The sequence below is a fragment of the Lygodium microphyllum genome, chromosome 19 (genome assembly GCF_053477565.2).
Source record: "Lygodium microphyllum isolate KBCC chromosome 19, Lygodium_microphyllum_v1.1.10, whole genome shotgun sequence".
In the NCBI taxonomy this organism is placed as follows: Eukaryota; Viridiplantae; Streptophyta; class Polypodiopsida; order Schizaeales; family Lygodiaceae; genus Lygodium; species Lygodium microphyllum.
In genome coordinates, this window is record NC_141153.1 from 119059709 (window position 1) to 119076377 (window position 16669).

At 43.6% G+C, this 16669-nt stretch overlaps 1 pseudogene; it reads left to right on the forward strand.

Moving 5' to 3' along the window:
* The first annotated feature begins 872 nt into the window (after positions 1-872).
* On the forward strand, positions 873-1771 carry LOC148020316 (isocitrate lyase pseudogene; annotated as a pseudogene).
* Positions 1772-16669: the final 14898 nt, after the last annotated feature.

Genomic DNA, 16669 nt, shown 5'->3' on the forward strand with positions numbered 1-16669 from the left:
TCGACTCAGAAATAAGGACAGGTTTGATTTGAGGCATCGCTTGCGGCCTAGAGCCATAAAAGAGGGAGATTGGGTTCTAGTCTACGACAATAGCCTAGAGAATCAGCATAGCAGCATGAGAAAAATGGTTCAAAGATGGTTTGGACCGTATGAGGTGAAACACGTTTTTGACAACGCTACCTATGAGTTGGCTGAATTGGATGGGACGGTATTGAGGGTGCCCATTGCTGGAAAACGAGTCAAGATTTTCAAGAGAAGAGAAGATGAAGAGTATGCGCTTGAAGCATTGGCAGAAGAAGAGCAGTCAGAAGAAATTCTAGTAGAAGAAGCAGAGAATATGGATGATGTAGATGATGGAGAAACAGGTCTACCAGAAACTGATGAAGAACTGGACCTATTTGTGGACTTAGATGATCATGGATAGTTGGCTCATCCCGAGGATGCGCAGGTTTAGAGGGGGTGGATTTCATGCTGCTGCATATCTGAGCCGTAAACACCTCCATTTTTGTTGTGCATCTGTGTTATCTTTTCACGTGTGTTTAATTGTGTTTGATTGCTGTATTATATTTCCGTCCTTTTCAGTACCCGCATCCAATGTACATACTCCACTTGTGTGTTTGTGTTTGCGTGTGTTTTTGTTTGTGTGCATGTTGTGTGTGTGTCAGAAAAATATGAAAAACTGATACCAAAGAATATTATCATGCTGTCAATTTCAATGATGAATTCCAAGAAAAGTGCATGAAACTGTGGAATCAAAGGAAGCTTTGTAGAAGTCGACATTTAAGCTATGAAGATAAAGGTTGCACGTGAACAAGGCCAACGTAACATGCGGGACAAAGCATTTTTGAAGAAGATACATTGGCATACATGCAATGGAGATTATGGTGGAGAGGGGGGCTGCAGAGGTGCACATAGAAGACCAGGAATCTGTCACTAAGAAATGTGGGCACATGTCAGGCAAGGTCCTGGTGGCAACATCGGAGCACATCAACCGCCTAGTGGTTGCCAGGCTGCAGTTTGATCTCATGGGTGTGGAGACTGTCCTCATTGCCAGGACCGATGCTGAGGCAGCCACTTTGTTGCAGAAAAACATTGATAAGAGAGACCATGCTTTCATATTTGGCGCTTCGAACCCTACCGTGAAAGACCAGCCACTGGCCATCCTGTTGTTCGAGGCGACCCAGGCAGGGAAGTTAGGGTCTGAACTGCAGGCCTTGGAAGATGCTTGGATGGCTAAAGCTGACCTGAGGCTCTTCAAGGATGTTGTTGTGGATAAGCTAAGGCTGTTGCCCATACCTGAGAAAGAGCAGAAGATGAGATTAGACCAGTGGTTCTCTCATGTTGATAGTCTGTCGCACTATGAAGCATAGGTGTTGGCTAAGAGGCTTGGTGCGGGTAATGTATTCAGGGATAGGGATGTGCCTAGGACCAGAGAAGGCTTCTACAGGTTCCAAGGCGGCACTAGGGCTGCAATTGCAAGAGGCATTGCCTTTGCCCCTCATGCTGACATACTCTGGATGGAGTCTACTGGGCCCCATTATGACCAGGCACGCGACTTCGCCCTCGGTGTCAAGGCGCATTATCCTGACATTCTCCTGGCCTATAACCTGTCCCCTTCTTTCAACAGGGATGCTGCTAGAATGAGGGAAGACAGATCCTGAGCTTCATCCCAAACCTTGCTAAGCTTGGCTTTGTGTGGCAGTTCATTACCCTGGGTGGATTCCATGCTAACTCACTCATTATGGACGTCGTATTGACCTCAAAGACTTGAGGGATTTATACAAAGAAGAGGGAAGATTTAATGTTTTAATCACTCATTACGATTTAATCATGCATGACAGGAGCCCTTTTTGGCCGTGCCTATTCTTGTCACAAAGGACAAAAGCTAAAGAAAAACGAGGTAAAGCCTGAGTGGCTTTTTCTCTCTCTCTCTCTCTCACTCTTGGAAAAAAATTATTTCTGTGATCTGGCAATTCCCTCCGGCAGATTACAGAAAGTTCGTGTGTCTGTTGTTTTTCGAGTTTGTCTTTTGCCTCTCAATCTTGGGTGCTGCTCAGTTGCTGCCAGCTAGATCAATCTTGGGTTTCACACAATTTTGAGAGGATTATCTCAATAGGATTCTGGAAGGGTCTCACAAAGTCTAGTGCAATTTAGTTCATCATCTGTATTACTGAATTCAGTTCATTAGATGGCAGCCTTCCTAGGCTGAAGAGGAGTTCTGGGTTTCCTCTCCATCACACAGCCGAAGGTTTTATACAAATACAAACAGCGGTGGAGGAAGCATCGAGTGAAGGGCATCGAGTGAAGCAACAGGGTGACCAGCACCACAACTCCCTCGCCTCGAGAGATGAAGCATAACAGTGTTGTTCTGAACGGCCATTTCAAGAAGGATTGGCAGAACTATGTCTGAACATGGTTCAATCAACCTACTCGCAAGAAGCACAGACGTTTAGCGAAGCAAAAGAAGGCCATGAGAATATTCCCACGACCTACTAACGAGCCTCTCCGGCCTGTAGTGTACTCTCAGACTCTGAAGTACAACTCGAAGATCAGAGCTGGCTGTGGATTGGTCTCAAAATTGCAGCTTATGTGGAGCAGAATATCACAGTTTTTTTTGTCTAGAAATGCCAGATAACGCAGCTCCGGATGCTATCAGGTACTGCTATAAATGCCTGGTACCTGCAAGCACCAAATCTTTCTCTTAGAATTGATAGAGTAGAGTAGCAAGGGTTATCTTATTTTGATGGCTGAGATAAGAGAGATCTCCAGACTGTAAACACAAATGCTTAAAGTATCCAAGTGGATTGACGACTTCTATGATTCACGTTGGATTCGTGAAGAGCTTGTGAGAAAATGCCTGGTGACATTAACAGAAATACAGGATGAAAATCTCAATGTGGGAGATGAACAAGCCATCGTGGCCTTGCTGAAGGCTTGTGGCAAGTAGAACGATTTGCATAAAGGCACTAAAATACATGCCGATGTTACGTTCAACATGGGTCTCTGGGAGGATTTTGAAAAGCTACCAAACCTTTTGAGCCAATATATATAGATGAGTCTGCCAGGTTTGCTGCTAAATACAGATTTGAAGTCTCTAAACTGGAGCTTGTTGTTGCAAAGCCACATTCTCCAGACAATTGTGCTCTTGCAAGAGAATGTACCAGTGTGAAGATTGATTGGGTGTACATTGGTTCATGCACTGGTAGAAAAATTGAGGCAATCAATGACCAAGTTGATGTTTGGCCAATGGCTCTGTTGTACTTTGATGCCACAGTTTTGCAGTGAGTGCAGTTCCTGTATGTTATACCAGTTGCCCTACAGACTTTTCCCCAATGCTTTTACCTTTGTTAGTGGCTTGAAAGCTTGAGCTTGCTTAAGAGCCTTGGAGCAAGACCAAAAGTTATATGTAGAGATAAGAAAGAAGGGACTTGAACAAAATTTGTTTGTTGGCAGTTTCTTTGTTATAATTCACTTGACAAGCAATATAGTGATCTTTGGCATAAAAAATTGAGATCTTCTTGTTAGCCTCTTCCTTGTAGCATCTTGAACCCTGTGTTCAACAGCTCTTGCACGAACTCCATGACACCGGCCTCGAGTCGTGCCCTCGCTGCCTCGCGCTGCTGACTCCAACATCCTGGAGAATCTGTAGCCTCCTCCCTCAGTCAGTGCCAGTCATTCGCATCTAACCACTCGGGCTTTGTAGCCCCACTCTTTATTTCCTTGCATGCGTCAGATCGTCTGTGTGACATATATGCACGCATGTAATCCATCATCTAGCCTGTACAAAATCTATCTACTGAGGCTGGAATCGGAAACTCCTCATGCAAGGATGCTACTATGTAGTCCTTGCGCTCCTTCGGTATGTTCTTCCAATGATCTAAGACGTTGTGCTGAAAAACTTGTTGGCACAACTCTCTCATGCAAGCTATCACCCTCCTCCCCTCATCATGAATGATGAGGGCTCCTGACCTATCATCAACTATATATGCATATCCCCCTGGGGTCTGCCTAAGATTGATCCTCTCCCATCTGCGTCCACGCTTCTGGGCATATCCAAGAGACCCATGTGTATCCGGTGTACCGACCGGGGTAATATCTCTTGCAATGGCACCCTTAGGGGTGCCACCTGCTGTTGACGGCTGAGCAAAAGCCGGAGTAACTGGAGTAGACGTCCCCACAGGTGTGACAAATCCCGGAGGTGACGCAAATCTAGCTGAATGACGAGAAGGAGACACCGCGTCTGTGCCTCCATAGCATCCACTTGAGCCTGAGCCATGCTTCATGGAACCGCCGCATGAGTGAGGAGCCACACCTGTATCCCGCGTCGACTGCGGGCTCACTGCATCCGTATATTTTGTTGAGATATCGAGCTCCACTCGTGATATGCCAGGGTGACCGTTGTGCATTTATGTCACCGACGTGTTAGTTGCAGATGCGGTTGGTACACCGCCCATGAATAATAGCTACATGATAGCTATCCTTATCTATTCTAGTTCGTGGCTCAGTTAGTATGCCACCTTAGTTAGTTGAGTTTGGTTTGAGATCCATATATAGGGTTCTTCTATTTCTTTGTATAAGAGTTCTTTTTGGCTTACACAACTAAGAAGAGGAAAACTATTTTCAGCCTCCACCCTTGTGTGTATTCCCCCATTGTGCAAGCAAGAAAGCTACAAGTGAGACTCCTTCCTTCTCTCCCACAATCTTGACATGGTATCAGAGCCTTGTTCATGGTAAGGAGCTCAAGAAAGCAAGCCAAGCTCGCGGTGTTCTGGTAAGAGGAGCAATGTTGCTTTCATTTTCTGTTTTGGGAGCAAATCTCTGCAGGTAGCACAGCCGGAAAGTGTAGGAGTGCATTGTCTCAGGTTGAGACGCCCTTCGCGGTGAAGCAAAAGGGCAGTACATGCTGCAGGTGAGGCCTTTAGCCCTCGGCGACCTTGTTTTTTTGATTTGAGGCCATTTCGGGGCCTGTTTTGGAGGCGGAAGTTTTCTGCACGCACTCAGGAAAAAGCCCAGTTTTATGCTGTGCAGCCACTGTTCTACAGGTCGGTGAAAAGTTACTGTAGAAATTGCATCGTATGCTTATGTGCAGAGACATTGGGAGTTACAGAATCATCCTTGGTTCCTGTTTATGCAAAATCGTCACTAGGAAGTGACTGTGTGGTCAAATACCACTTTCACCAGTTTTGCAGATTTGCCCTTGTGAGGCTGAAGCTGTGTTCTTTGCAGTGACAGAACTTTTTGCAGTATTCTGTAATGGCGTCTGATTCTCTCTCACAGATTGTCACTGAGAAGCTTGACAAAAACAACTTCCAAGCATGGAAGTTTAGAATGACGAATTTCCTTATGGGAAAAGGATATTGGGAATTTGTTGCAGGAAATGAAGAAGAACTAGTTCTTCCTGATGTTCCCAATCAACAGCAAATGCAAGCATTCAAAGCATGGCATGAGAGAGCCAGGAAAGTTATGTACTTGCTATCTATCAGTATTTCAGACTATGTGATTGTGCATATTCAGGATGCAAGTACGCCAAAGGAGGCATGGGATACTTTGTCAAAAATGTACAGTACAAATACTCAAGCCAGGAAAATGCAGCTCAAGCAAGAGTTGCATAATGTGCAAAGAGAAAATATGAGCATCAATGACTACCACATGAAGGTGAAGAAGATTGCAGATGCACGTGCTTCCATTGGGTCGCCAGTGGAAGATGATGATTTAGTTTCTGTGACCTTGAATGGTCTAGGAAAGGATTATGCACAGTTTCGAACATCCATTTCAGTTCATGAAAGATTTCCTGATTTTGAGGAGTTGATTGCTCTTCTAATTTCTGAGGAGCAGAGAAATGGTGGTGCATCTTCTTCAGGAGGAACTTCAAAAGAAACTGTCTTCTACTCAAATGCTGGAAGAGGTAGAGGCAGAGGTAGAGGAGGCCGATTTGGAGGCCGTGGCAGAAATCAGAATATGCAGCAAACTCAAGAAAACCAGTCCTATGGAGGAGGACGTGGTAACTCTAGAGGCAGGGGGAGCCAAAGAGGTCGTGGTGGATGGCAAAGAGGCCAAAATGCAAATAGTAATGTTGAATGCTACTACTGTGGTAAAATGGATCATATGGCTAAAGACTGCTATAAAAAGCAGAATGACATCATGAATGGAAAACTGCAACAAGGGAATTATGCATCTTCTAGTAGACAGGGTGATGACAGAAATGAGCATTTGTTTATGGTGCAGCACATGAACAATTCTGTGACAAGTGCAGAAGAAAGCAATGATGTATGGTATGTTGACTCAGGTGCATCAAACCACATGACAGGTCATGCAGAATGGATGGAGGATGCAAGGAAAATGAAAAAACTAGGATTTGTGGAGACTGGTGATGATACTGCACATCCTATTGTGCAGATTGGAAAAATTCTTTGTCTATGCAGGATGGGAAAAAGAAATACCTGTTCGATGTATTTCATGTCCCGAATATCACCAAGAATCTAGTTTCTGTTGGTCAAATGGTTGAGCAGGGCTTGCAGGTCAGATTTAATCCTCATGGATGCTTTGTTGAGGATATGAAAAATAAAGGTCACTTGATAGCAAAAGGAAAGAAGAAGGGCAGAATGTTTACATTGGATGCAGACATGTCTGAATTGAGTGCAGCAATGTTTGCACATGGGACCGGTGTAGTTACAGATATTGATATCTGGCATAAACGCATTGGTCATGTTAATGTACAGCGACTTAAATCAATGCACGCCCAAAATATTGTTGCAGGATTGCCCAAATTCAAGGTTGCAGAAATGCATAAGGTATGTGAAGCCTGTCAGTTTGGAAAACAGGCAAGGAAACCATTTCCTAGACATGTTCAAGAGAGTGAGAAGCCATTGGAATTAATCCACTCTGATGTGTGGACTACTAAAGGTGCATCTCTTGGAGGCTGTCATTATTTTGTCACTTTTATTGATGACTATAGCAGAAAAGTTTGGGTGTATTTTATGAAAAAGAAAAGTCAAGTTTTTGGGCATTTCAAAACTCTTAAATCTATGGTTGAAAAAGAAACAGGCTTGCAGATAAAAGGCCTAAGGTCAGATGGAGGGGGAGAGTACCTCTCAAATGAGTTTGCAAGGTTCCTGCAGGAGCATGGCATAAAGTAGCAATATTCATGCAGTCATACTCCACAACAAAATGGAATTGCAGAAAGGAAAAACAGGCATATTGGAGAGGTATCTCGTACCATGCTCAATGAAAAAGACTTGCCAGATTTTTATTGGGCTGAAGCAATTGCTACAACAGTCTACATAATGAACAGGACTCCCACTGCAGCAATACATGGAATGACTCCAGAGGAGAGGTATACTGGTAGGAAACCAGATATTTCTCATTTGAAAATTTTTTGTTGCATTACCTATGTACATGTGCCAGATGAGTTGAGATCCAAGTTGGATCCAAAAGCTGAGAAGTGCATCTTTATTGGTTACTCTCTGCAGCAAAAAGGGTATAGATGCTATAACCCTTCTACTCGTAAGTTTACAGTGAGCAAAGATGTTGTTTTTGATGAGATGAGTAGCTAGTATAAACCAGTAAATGTGATTGATAATGTAGATGCACAAAATGGTAATGTTGCACAGAATTCACAGCAGCAGTCACAAAATATTAGTGGACCTGGAGCGTCCTCTAGTAGTGGTTCACATTCTTCGCCATGGATAAGCAGATTGAGATCAGGAGAATCTTCTCAAAGCAATGCAGATAGTGGTATGCAGGTATCACGAAAAGGAAAAGAGAAGGTTGATCATCCCATGTTTGACGTGAATGCAGGTCACTCTTATGTGGATGGTGAATCCAGTGGCTCAGAACAGAGCATTGATGATGAGTTGGGTATCCCCTCTATTGTTACACCTGGAGTAAGGAAGACCAGGGATGTTTTGAGAGCACCTGGAAGTGAGCCTACTTTGCGTAGGTCTACCAGAGCCAGGTATCCTGTGGATAGGCTCAAATATGATGGATTTACAGCCATCCACTATGCATATATGGTCAAAGTGATACAGGAACCAGAACCCACTTCTTTTGAGCAAGCCATGGGAAAAGAAAAATGGGAGAAAGCCATGGATGAAAAAATTGATGCCTTGGAAGCAAATGCTACATGGGAATTGGTACCTTTGCCTAAAGGTAAGAATGCTATTGGCTGTAAGTGGGTTTATAAGGTGAAGCACAATGCAGATGGTTCTGTGAACAGATACAAGGCAAGATTAGTAGTCAAGGGGTATGCACAAACATATGGCATTGACTATAAAGAAATATTTAGTCCGGTTGCAAGGATGGCAACCGTAAGAGCAGTCATTGCTATGGCTGCATCAAAGGGATGGTCTTTACATCAGATGGATGTAAAGAATGCCTTCTTGCATGGTGATTTGCAAGAAGAGGTCTATATGGAGCAGCCACCAGGTTATGTGCATGCTGTTCATCCTGAGTTTGTTTGCAGGTTGAAGAAAGCTTTGTATGGCTTGAAGAAAGCACCTAGAGCATGGTCTGACAAGATAGGACAGTATCTTGTCACTATTGGCTTTCAGATTTCCAAGGCAGATTTCTCACTTTATGTAAAAAAAACAGAGAAAGGTATTATGCTACTTGTCATTTATGTTGATGATTTGATTATGACAGGTGACAGTGATGAAGATATCCTTCATGTGAAAATGCTATTGAAGCAAAAGTTTGAGATGAAGGATTTGGGAGAGTTGCGTTATTTTTTGGGTATTGAGGTGATTAGATCACCAAGTGGGATACAGCTCTTGCAGAGGCAGTATGAATTGGACATGCTGTCCAAATATGGGATGACAGGCTGTAAGCCTATTTCAGTTCCTTTGGAGCAGAATGTGAAGCTGAGCGCAGATGCAGGTGAGCTTCTGGAAGACCCTACTATGTACAGACGCATAGTAGGAAGCTTGATTTATATGACTATTACCAGGCCAGATTTGAGCTATGCTGTTGGATTGGTAAGTCAGTTTATGCAGGCTCCAAGGAAACCACATTTGGATGCGGCTAGACGCATACTCAGGTATGTGAAGTCCACATTGTAGTATGGACTATTTTATGAGACTGGGATTCAGATACAGCTGCATGGATACACTGATGCTGATTGGGCTGGTAGTATTTCTGATAGAAGATCTACCAGTGGATATGTGTTCTCTTTTGGGAGTGCTCCAGTCACTTGGAGCAGCAAGAAACAGCCTACAGTTGCCTTGTCGAGCACAGAGGCCGAGTACAGGGGTGCAGCAATGGCTGCATGTGAGGTAGCTTGGCTGCATAAGCTACTTTATGATATGCATCAGCCTACAGATGGGCCAGTTGTCATTTATTGTGACAACATGAGTAGTATACACTTGGCAAATAACCCAGTCTATCATACTAGAACAAAGCACATTGAGATGCATTATCACTATGTCCGGGAGAGGGTTTTACTAGGTCTTATTGATCTAGTTTATGTCAGCACAGAGGATCAGGTAGCTGACATATTTACGAAGGCATTGGGCGAGAGAAGCTGCGCAAGTTCAGAGATCTGCTTGGTGTGCAGGAATTGGGATTGAGCTCGAGGGGGAGTGTTGAGATATCGAGCTCCACTCGTGATATGCCAGGGTGACCGTTGTGCATTTATGTCACCGACGTGTTAGTTGCAGATGCAGTTGGTACACCGCCCATGAATAATAGCTACATGATAGCTATCCTTATCTACTCTAGTTCGTGGCTCACTTAGTATGCCACCTTAGTTAGTTGAGTTTGGTTTGAGACCCATATATAGGGTTCTTCTATTTCTTTGTATGAGAGTTCTTTTTGGCTTACACAACTAAGAAGAGGAAAACTGTTTTCAGCCTCCACCCTTGTGTGTATTCCCCCATTGTGCAAGCAAGAAAGCTACAAGTGATACTCCTTCCTTCTCTCCCACAATCTTGACATATTTGTAGCATCCCCCTGACCTTGAAGACTCCCTCCCTCTGGCCCAAGTCTGGAGCATTGAGCTCATCTACTCGAAGTTGAAGCATGCGATCGCCCTAAAGTAGATCTAGCACAACACCCTGACGAAGACCAAGACAGCTCGTGGTTTGCCATATCTTTGAATCTCGCAATTTGTTCTGGAGACATGCGTATGAAGATATATCCTTTAACTCCTCATCACTCATCCCTGGACTCATCCTGAAAATGTCACCTACATAGACAAAAAATGATGTTAGAATAATCAATTTAAATCATACAAAGCATAGTAATATAAATCCTAAAAAAAATATCTCACTTAAAATGCATATCTTATGTACCCTTATAAGCGATTGGTCAATGAATTGAGTAAGTGGATGCTCCAAGTATGAAGTATCCTATGGCCCCATGTCAATCTCCTAACACAACTCCGCATATATTGGAAGGTCACGACGAGAAGGAGACACCGCGTCTGTGCCTCCACAGCATCCACCTGAGCCTGAGCCATGCTTCCTGGAACTTCCACAAGATCGAGGAGTCGCACATGTATCCCGTGTCGACCGCGGGCTCACTGCATCCGTATCTTTGCAGCATCCCCCTGACCCTGAAGACTCCCTCCCTCTGGCCCAAGTCTAGAGCATTGAGCTTGTCTGCTTGAAGCTGAAACATCCGATCGCGCTAAAGTAGATCTAGCACAATACCCTGACGAAGATCGAGACAGCTCTTGGTCTGCCATATCTCTGAATCTCACGATTTGGTCTGGAGACATACGTATGAAGATATCCTTTAACTCCTCATCACTCATCCCTCGACTCATCTTGAAAATTTCACCTACACAGACAAAAAATGATGTTAGAATAATCAATTTAAATCATACAAAGCATAGTAATATAAATCCTAAAAAAAAGATCTCACTTAAAATGCATATCTTATGTACCCTTATAAGCGATTGGTCAACGAATTGAGTAAGTGGATGCTCCAAGTATGAAGTATCCTATGGTCCCATGTAAATCTCCTAACACAACTCCGCATACATTGGAAGGTCGATAGACATGTCACCATAAAAGGATGAGTCCACCTTATTCTCAAAGAATTCTTGGACTCCTGTATTTCCATTATTGTTAGTCGATGCTGGCTCCAAGCTTTCGGTGGCCTCCACCCCTTGCAATATCGACCCCTCTATTTGCATATTGTCTTCATCTGTACTCGGAATATCTCTTTGATCATATACTCTCGCACTTCGGGGAGTTGAAGGTATAACATACCACCATCAAGGTTGTCGGGGGTTTGGAGAGAAGTTACCTGCTCATAAACACGTACAAGAGAGTTTAAACCATTGTGACATGTACCATGTCGTAATACAATTAACAAACAAATGAGTCCATGCATGTGTTCACAATGGGCCGACAACACAAAGGTGTCGCGCAAATCCGTCCATTTTTTTCGGAATCTATTTCGAGAAATCCAGATGGACCTCGTCGAGCTGTTGCTCCAACTCCTCCAAGTACCACTTTGAACCACTACACATCGAATAGTATCATGGAGAAGCTACAGTAATCCACCGTAACAATACTTTGCAAGTTCCCAAAATACTCCATCTCATCCACAACCGTGTTTGGATCCGTTGCTCATCACTGGCTCTCTTGCTTGAACTTTGCCATGATACCACAATCCATTGTGGAGCGCATTTTGTCAATACGCTCCACGTGGAAATGCTATCCGCGCTACCACGCTCCACTATATATTTTGTATTGTACATTGAAGCACTCAAATTAGATATCACATATAAAATTTAGATACGACAAATCCTAAACACCTCATCACCTTTGGACTACATCCCCTCGAGATTTTCCACTCCTCCATTGAGACCTCTGTCCCTTCGCGAGACGCTGCCGTCAAAGCTCCATGCAACCATCGCGTGGCATCTCCTCCATGCCCTCGGGATATCCAATCGGTCGATGACATGTACTACATCGGAATTCAGCTCGCGCTTCCTCTCGATCTTGCCTAGCGATCTGGTACTTGGCCACCTCTCCATAGAGGCATGATGCAACATACAAAAGCAATTCACATTCTCCTCCATTGAGGCATCCATTCTTTTTTCTACCCCATTTCCAACCACCACATCTCAAGTCAGTCTATCATCGTCCTTCATCGACCATAGCATTTTGTTGTCTAAATCCACCGTTGATAGCCATTGTGAAATATGCACTAGTGCCTCAGACACCAACTAACCTTCAGCCATGCTACCTTTTGGCGGAGCTCGTTGTCGCACAAAGCCTTTCAGGGTTTTCATGAAGCACTCCGAGAAGAACATCCATGAAGCACTCCGAGAAGAACATCCATTACGTATGGACAGGTCCAGTAATCTCCACTTCATCTACAAGATGCACAAGAATTTGGATTTGTATCATGAGCATGCTAGTGGGCAGGTATTTCTCAAAGAGAAAGACTATCTTCACTGCTCCCCGCCTCATGGATTCAATAGAGGAAGTCTTAATCTCCTTCAGTGAGATCCATTGCACCAAAGTCAACAATCTGTAAATGGCCCCACGTATTTCTGGAGTAAGGCATCATCCGATCGCGATCTGTAGTACAAACTACCGCAAATTAGAAAGCATTATGAATAATGGCTACACTCCAAATAGCAAAATGTGCATGCCAATTACGATTCATTTGTAGTATAAACCTGACATATCTTATGCCAGTCGTGGGATTTTAGCTTTTATAATTGGTCGTCTTTAGAAAATGCACACCTGAGAGAACGCATCATACCTGTTAGAGTTCGGATAGACTTGACTACTTGCTTCACAATGCACTCTTCTTTAGTGGATAATACCCAAGAAGCACGAGGTAGCTGCACGTGACTATCAGCACTCGACTATGGCTAAAGCACCTCCATCTTACCTACATCCTTCAAATCCATTGTCTCTCTTTCTTGTGATGTGGTCCCATAGCAAGCTGCCCACATTCTTGAAAATATGCATGGGATCCAACAAGTGGTTGACCTGTAAGTGGATCTAATATGGCAACTCGTAGAAAACTGAGAACCGTCGCATTCCGTTTGGATGTGATTCCGCGTGGACCATTTTCAGCTCGTACCAGCTTGCGGCGTTCATACGTATTGGAGGTCGTCCAAGAAAACCTTCCCTGAGGTCATGATCCTTTGGCAAGAAAGTAGCGTGTCCTTGATATACCATCTTCTTCATGGTTCCTGACCTTCGAGAGTTTAACTGTGGCCTGCACAATGGACATGCATGATAACCTGATGTAACCAGACATGTTTCAACACCACGACCCAATGAATACAAGCTTGAACGAGATAAAATATAGATATTACCAACGAGAATGGAGGCCTATTCACGAACAATCTTCTTCATGGTTCGTGACCTTCGAGAGTTTAACTATGACCCACACAATGGACATGCATGATAACCTGAGGTAACCAAACATGTTCCAACACCATGACCCAGTGAATACAAGATTGAATGAGATAAAATATAGATATTACCAACGAGAACGGAAGCCTATTCACCTGATCACTCTTTGAATCCTAGAAAGTCATGCATCATCCACATGAGAATGGCTTGAATATTTGCTCTTAAGCTCATCGACTAATGGACGAAGATACACGTCCATATTTTTGACTTTGTAGCGACCGGGGACGAGTAAGCTAAGGATGAGATGTCCTTTCTTCATAGAAAGCCATGATGGAGGGATATTGTAGTTGATAAGGACTATAGGCCACACACTGTAAGAAGTTGAGTGAAAACCAAATGGGTTCACGTCATCCATTGCAAGACCAAGCCAAAGATTCCTTGGCTCTCGAGCAAAGCTTGGGAAGGTAAGGTCAATGTGGCTCCATGCGCGTGAATCCACTGATATTCGTTGAACCCCATCCGTGGACCTATTCTGCGTATGCCACGTTGTCAAGCTCGCCATGCCGGACGTACAAAAGATGTGGTTTACGCGGGGGATAAGCGAAAAGTGTCTGAGAACTTTTTGAGGGATGGTTTGCTCTTGAAAGTCCTATCGATACTTGTGAGCACCACTCTTTGGACATGTCTCGATAGTCTCATATTCTCCTCGAAACAGTATGAAATCGTTGATACATGCATGGATGTTGTTGTATTCCATGCCAAGCTTTCGTAAAACATATTGTGCATCATCACGAGACTCAGGCATGGTATTTGCAGGTGGTAATATATGATATTTCAATAACCTTAAAAAAATCATAAACACCTTGAAAAAGCACAAATGTTTTTAATAATAGAGCCGAAAAAAAATAAACGAAGCGTATGTACAAGGAACCTGAATGACTCAGTCACACTCTATCGCTCCACCCGTATTTTACTTGCACACTTAAGAGTGGAAGCAGTGTCTTCAGGTGAGATACTCGGCACCCATCATATAATTGTATGGATGCTTCCTCTCTAAGCGAGTCAGAAGTCTCGACATCCATGGGAATCAATGCATTGATCATTGCCTCCATCTCAAGCTCCAAGATTATAGGTAGGTCTGGAAGGTTGCCTGTCTCCTCTAGCATTGACAGTATAGATTGGCCTTGCAAGTGGTGGATTGGCTCATGCACTCCATCCATCGCACGCCCACGAACTCTTCTAATTGGCTGCAAAGGGTGCACTCCTTCTTGGGACAAGACATCACCTCCTTGGATAGAAAATTTGCCAGCGAGACCTAATCATGCACTCCATTCATCATACGCCCACGAACTCTTCTAATTGGCCGCAAAGGGTGCACTCCTCCTTGGGACGAGACATCACCTCCCTGGGTAGAAAATTTGCCAGCAAGACCTAATCTTATTGTATATGGTATTCAATTAGCTTGCGAGTACAATGCATAATTGATATTAACTTTTCTTACCATTTGCTGAAAATCTGCAATCGCCTGATCAATGATCTCAAATTGAAACTTGCCAAATCGTCGTACGTGTTCTATAGACAATTGACGTTTTCGTCTAATTTCCAGCTTTCATTGAGGGCAAGGACATGGGACGTGCTGATTAAGATACTCTTCGCGATCTTGAACAACAAGACCTTCATCATTTTCCATTTTGTCTACATTACAACAAACAATTTGTTTTTGTTATCATTCTTTTTTTTTCTTAAATTGTTATCCTCTCCTTCCATCTCTCTCTCTTTTTTTCTTTCTTAAATTTTTATCCTCTCCTTCCATCTCTCTCTCTTTTTCTATGTTACAACTACGACCACGACCACGACCATGACTACCACGACCACCATGACCATGACGACGACTACGACCATGACTACGACTATGACCACGACCATGATCACGACCACGACCATGACCACGACCACGACCACGACCACGACCATGACCACGACCACGACCACGGCTACGACTACAACCACCACCACCACCACCACCACCACCACTATGACTACGATGACAACTACGACCACAACTACGACTACAACTACGACCACGGCTACGGCCACGACCATGACTACGACTATGACTACGATGACCACAACCAAGACCCATGACCACGACCACGACTACGACGACCATGACCACGACTACAACCATGACCATGACCATGACCATGACCACGACTACGACTACGATGACCATGATCACGACTACGACCATGACCATGACCACGACCATGACCATGACCACGACCACGACTACAAATACAACTACGACTACGACCACAACCACGACCACGACAACAACCACGACCACGACTATGATTATGACTACGACGACCACGACCATAACCACGACTATGACCACGACCACGACCACAACTACGACCATGTCCACGACCACGACCACGACCACGATCACGACCACGACCATGGGTAGGTTGCACTCACTAAGAATAGGATTGGCGACTCACCTCATCTTCTCTCCATCATCAATAGAATTCTCCTTTACCATTTACAACTCACCCATCTTCTCTCCACACTATTGCACACTATAATCTCTATGAGGGCATAAGATTGAGATCTCCACAGATACCAAAGCATGATCTCTAGCTTTATGGTTGCATATATACTACTACTACTCATGGAGTAGACCTTAAAATAGTTTTTATGCTCAAATATATGCTTGTTAGAGCATAAACTTGTTCCTAAGACTATTCTAAGGAAGAAAGAGGGTTAATGATAAAAGAGTGTCCTTCCTTGCAAATGATTTTATATTATATTTATTAATTGAAATTGATAGTTGAAGATGAGTTTCCTAAGAGATCTTCTGGTGATGTTGTTTTAGTTTTGCGAGGCATATATATGAATGATGTTGTTTTAGTTTTTTGTATTTGTCTTTTTAAGAAGAGATTGATTTTTATGGAAAATCCAAAGTTATTTGGGATTATGTTATGAAAAATTAATGGTTTTCGTATTGATAGGCTGATTTCATTCGTTGTATATTTGCGTGATGGAGGCTAGGACAAGCCCCATGTATGAGAGGTCTCTTTGCAAGAAGAACATTATGCTAGGAGGCACAAGTATGCTAGGGATCTCTAGCCATATATCCCTTAGGTTTGTTGAGAGGATCGGCCTAATCCCTATGAGCCTAGGATGAGCTTATTATAAGGTCCTATTTACTTTTCTCTCTTCCTCTTCCTCTCTCATTTCCTCTCCCTCCCTCACCCTGACCCTCTCTTTCTCTCTTTTTCTATTAGGTTTAATGATTTTTCTCTCTTTTTCTCTCTCCTCTCTCTCTCATATTTCTTTTT